General features: G+C 44.3%; 1 long non-coding RNA gene across 2 annotated transcripts; it reads left to right on the forward strand.

The window, feature by feature from the left end:
* Positions 1-258: 258 nt before the first annotated feature.
* LOC147891434 (uncharacterized) lies at positions 259-2705 on the forward strand. 2 transcript variants are annotated; one of them, XR_015542645.1, is made up of 3 exons: positions 259-463; positions 1058-2295; positions 2369-2705. It is a non-coding gene; the product is annotated as an uncharacterized LOC147891434 (long non-coding RNA). The 2 variants fall into 2 exon arrangements; XR_015542644.1 differs by lacking the exon at positions 1058-2295.
* Positions 2706-5333: the final 2628 nt, after the last annotated feature.

Raw genomic sequence — 5333 nt, forward strand, 5'->3', positions numbered from 1 at the left:
TCCTTGAACTCGTTCACTTGGAAGCCAGTTGCTTTTCCTGACGCTCTATCTAGCCGCTCACGTATTGGAGTGCTGATTCGAAGCAAGAAGTGACTACCGCTCATCACTAGGACGTGAAACGTTTCTTCTACCTTGATATAGTCGATACAATAGGTAGCAATAGTAGTAAGGTTGGATTTACACACATCCGGCCAATGCTCCCCGGACGTGAGACCAGCCAATAGAATGCTGAAGTTGTCTTTGTCCTCTGCTTGAAGTTGTCTTTGTCCTCTGCACCCAGCTCGCCCAAGCTCTCTTCCATGGCTATTTCGGGCTCTCTTTCCCTGGAATCTCGTTGCCTTTCGCGCCAACACAAGAGTTTTTTGTTGCAGATGATTAAATGGACATGGAGGCGCCGAGCTCACAAATACTGCTTTTTGCCACAACTTTTGAGCCTCCAGCTACCGTTGCTCATCGCTCTCAGGTACTACTATGCCCACCGTTTTTTCATTCACAGAATTCAAACGATTGATGAGGGAACGCCTGCATTTCAATGTAATCCTTTTTTTGAAGTGCAGGAAATGCCACCTCTGTTAGAAATCCTGTGGGAGGTTGTCGATGAACTTTGGGGACTTTAGGATTGTAATGTTATGAAGTTTGTGGTGCTCTGGCTATAGGATACAGAGCAATAGTGGAATCATGAATGACTACGATACAGAGCAATAGATTAGACTGCCTAGTAATTGGATGAGCCCCAAATGCTCGGATGAGCCTCTTCAGGCTATTGCGCTAGGAAATTGTGAGACCTTTCATTTCAACGTATCTACAAATCTATCCACAGCCTCGAGTGGAAGGGTGGTTTTGACGATTGCGCAGAAAATAGCAGGGTCTTGACGCTTGCGCAGGAAATGGCAGGGTTTTCACGCTTACGTAGGAAATGGCAGAGCAAAAAGGAAATGACGATTTTTTCTTCACCTGCTCTTCTCTGTTTTCTTCAAGATATCTCCTTTTCACATAGTACGCAAGGTGGTTCCTTTCACCGGTATGTTGATTGTTCAATTTTGGTCATGGGTTCCAGGCAATCAACGTGCGCTCTATGATGTTTCTGGAGGGCAGACCTAGAAGGGTTGGTTTTGACGATTGTCGGGTGCATGTTATCAGAAAACCGCTCCCTTCGTTGCTATGGGAGACTTTGTTGTGGTGGACGTTAGATTCAACTCAGAACCATTAGAGGCTATTACACTCTGTGAGAAGTTAGCGTGCACTTGTACAATGTACAGTTTAAGGGTGTTTTCGTATATTTTACACTTCCGATTCAAGTCAGAGCCGTTAGAGGATTCTACATTGTGTGAAAATTTAGCTCATGAATAGAGAGCAGCTCCAGACAGCTCCTCTCAAAGCATAGATCGATCGGGTGGACAATGGTGAGAGCTGTTGCACTTTTTGGGATTTGAAAAGCAAGAAACCTGATGGCTTTATTGAAAGAGGAAATTAAGGGGTATGAAGTAGAGTAGGTGATCTCCGATTCTAAGTCCTTACTAAGGACTGTTTCAATCTTTTCCTTTTTCTGTTTGACTCCAGACTTGTTTTGGAAGTTTGGCTCTAATGTTTTCTTGTATGTACAAATGAATGATTCATGTTCATCGCATGTTAAATCTTTACAAATGTTATCTGAAATCTATTACTTCTCTGAACATTCTTACGTCTTTGAAAAGTGTGTTTTATTTTCTTGAAGTTTATTACTTTGTGAAATTTGTTACTTCTCTTAAATAGTTGTGGGAGATTGCACGAAAACTTCTTGAGGATGCAATCCTTGAGAATGATCATGTGTCGGAGGCCCAGGTTCACAATCCTTCCTTGGCAGTTTACAGCCAGCCGCATTTGTACAGTGCTCACAGCTTTGCCCCTATGTTCCCTTCCTCGTCTCCTATGTTCTTTTAATTGCCCTCAACAATGCCACATGGTTATGAAGTCCACGATCCTGCTAAGGTGAACCAACCTATGGAGGTGATCCAACCTATGGAGGTGATTCAAGCCTTTCTTTTGCCGCTTTCCAACACAAAGTTTTAAAACTATCCATTTACTGCAGCTCGCATTCGTGAAAGAGCGAAAGACCATCTTGTCACGTCTCATCCAAGAGTACAATGAGCATTGAATTGTCATGTACACCCTCAGAAATGTTTCTTACATGACAGCGAAAAATACTTTGGGCTTCTACGACTTTTCGATTCTAGTGGAGATCCATGACGGCAACAAGAAAGCGGAGCTCCAGAAGTGTTCATGGCTCAAGTGTCGAAGCTTGGCTATGGCCAAAGAGTAATCTCGAACTGCCCTTTCTTTGCGACTTTTTTCACTAGGGTTTCTAACAGTTAGAATTGCATTTCACCAGGTCTCGGGGATTCTGCGCTTCACAAACCTGAACGCTCAGCTAGTCGAGTTCCAATGCAGCAACTGCGGTGGCATGCATGTTAGCTGTGATCCAAAACACCCTTACGGCTACACTTGCAAGTCAATTCAGTACATTTCGAAGGTCGCTGTCTTGAAGGGTCGAATCTATGTTCGTGATGGAAACGATGTAACAGTTACTGTTCGTGGAGGCTAAGTAAATGCCCTGCTTAAGTTCTAAACACCTTTTTTGGATTTGTACGCAAAGTGTGTTTTGTTTGTGCGCTCCATGCTCTCAACCATAAAACCAACTGGAAGCTTCACTATCAATAGTTCCAGTCATTTGGTGGCATTTGAGCCGAACGTTTGAGGAGTGACATTGTATTCACTTGATATTTCTTGCAATAGAGTGTACTACCTTTGTAGCTTTTGTGATTCTGCTCAAAGCAAGCAAAAATCCAAAAAGAAAGTTACTGCCAAGAAAAACAAAAATGACATTGACGGTATTGATGACGAAAGATACTGACTCTAGGAAAGCCACAATGTGGAAATATTATCGGGTCATTAGCTTAATCCACGAGCGTGGTGGGATGAAAGATGAGTTCAACAAGCCATAGAAACAAGAAATGGACCTATGATTAAAATTGCAAACAAGCTAGCGGCCACATACTTTGACTCTGACAAGGTCAGTGAAGCGTGCTGTAAAAAGTGGGGCCGTGTCTATGACAAATACAAAGCAGATAGACTTCATAATTCCATTTGAGGAAATGATGTCCAAAAGACATGCAAGTGGTTTGATATCGTGGACGAGTACATGCATGTCCGTGCACATGTCACTTTGTAAGGTCATGCCTCGGCCACCACTGGTGATGGGGTGTAGATAAATGACTCATAGCCAATACCTGGTTAACCAAAGGAAGGCAGCTTGTCCACCCCTTCACAACAGACTGCACCCAAACTACCCTCGAGTACACACAATTGAAGTGGTAGAAAAGATGTACAAATGGATGAGTTCATCAATTTTTATGGCTATTTTTATGTCAAGTTTTGTTGTTGTTTTGTTGCATGCATGCGCAACTTCTCCTTGTGACAATGTTTGGCATGCAGGGGTTCCCCTCCAAAATCGTGATGATGCTATCACCATTGTCACTATCATCTCGATCTCAATTGTTCCACATTTCATGCATGAGGGCTTACTTGCCACATGGCACAATTGAGTGTGTGATTTTGTTAGAAACTCACTGTGCCCACCTGTGAGCCCCTAATTTGAGGGGACAAGGGGCAATGAGAGGTAGGAGGGCTAGGGAGAGAGAGACTCAGGCCAGTATCATAGGCAACCAGCACACGGGCTGGTTGCAATATGCAACAGCAAGAATAAAGGGCTCTAGGCCTCACATAGAGGCATCAGAAGCAGCATTGACTGGCTGCCCAAGGCACCCTTAAATAGGGGCCTGTGGTTGGCCAAGTCGGCCCAACTAGGGCCAACCCTGATCGGTTTACTAGGGCCCATGTGGTCAGCCACCAGACAGGGTACCGACCCTGCAGGCCGGTCAACTGAAGGGGCCTGGGCAGTGCCTATAAAAGGCCCACTCCTCCATTGGTTCCAGCATCCAGTGCAAGACTAAAAGCTCCTCTCCAAGGCTATGTTCAGCACTCAGATTTGGAGCCGTTGGTGAGAGAGAGAGTCCATCAATATTCTCCAGCACTTTGCTGTGTTTTGTACTGCTCCCTTGGAGCTATTTTTCTGCCCACCATCCGGTGGATGAATATACTCTCTCTCTCTTTCTCCGTCCATATTTATTTCTGAGTGAGTGTTTGTTGCATCTGTGATCATCTATCTGAGTTGAGTGTGTGTAAGAGTGGGAGAGATCTTGGGTGGAGGTTTGAGTGATTCATTCCCTCTTATTTTATAACATGGTATCAGAGCCATAGGCTCTCAACTCTTCTTCATCAAAGCACTCTTTGAAGGAAGGAGTCCCTTGGCAAAAAGGCGATTTTGTTTTCAGCTCAGGCTAGCACGGGAGGTCAGTATATCTTTTTGCTTTAGTTTTTCAGTTTGCTATTTACCGAAATGGATTAGCGTTCAGAAGCCTCTACACCCACTGCTCGTCCTTCCTCCTCCTCCAATCATCTTCCTTCTTCATTTATTTCCAATTTTGGTGAAGCTGGAAAGCTCGATGGGACAAACTATCCAATTTGGAAAGTCAAGATCCGAAGCCATCTAGTGGCATGGAAGCTATGGAAGATAGCGATTGGGACCGAGATGAAGCCGGAGGACATTGTGGACAAAAGAGGTGATGTTTTCTTTGAAGCAGATGCAGAAGCCTTAGCAATGCTAATTGGCACAATAGCAGATGTTGTGATTCCTCATATTCAGTTGGCAGAGATGTCTTCAGAGGCATGGGCCATACTGAAGGAGCTATATGAAACCGATAATACAACCCGTATCATTACTCTTCAGCATCAACTTTATAATCTTGATATGAATGAGGGTGATAGTGTGCATGACCATCTGACACAAGTGAAAGTCGTGCGGGACCAGCTCGCAGCGGTCGGTTAGAAGGTGGACTCAAGTCAATTGGCATTGCTCACACCACAAGTTGCCACAGAGTTTCAAAAGTTTTATGACTATGGTCACTACAAGTCAACGGACTAAGCCAATCACTTTTGAGGAGCTTGGCCCACTCCTGCTTCAGGAGGAGGCTCGAGAGAAACTCTTTACGCAAATTGACGAGAAGGCATTAGTGGCCACAGACAAGCCTGGAAAAGGCAAGCCAAAGGAGTTCAAGAAGTCAGAGGACACTGACCGAAAGAAGAAAATGAAGTGCTTTTACTATGAAAAGTTTGGCCACTCTGCCAAAGAATGCCAAAAGAAGAAGGCAGATCAGAAGCGGAAGAGAGAAGCCAGGAACAAAGAAGAGCCTAAGAATGATTCTGCCAATGTAACGATTGGACAGTTGTTTTAATCA

This window comes from Dipteris shenzhenensis, chromosome 18, assembly GCF_047967505.1.
Source record: "Dipteris shenzhenensis isolate YYH24624 ecotype China chromosome 18, Dip_SZ_1.0, whole genome shotgun sequence".
Lineage (NCBI taxonomy): Eukaryota > Viridiplantae > Streptophyta > Polypodiopsida > Gleicheniales > Dipteridaceae > Dipteris > Dipteris shenzhenensis.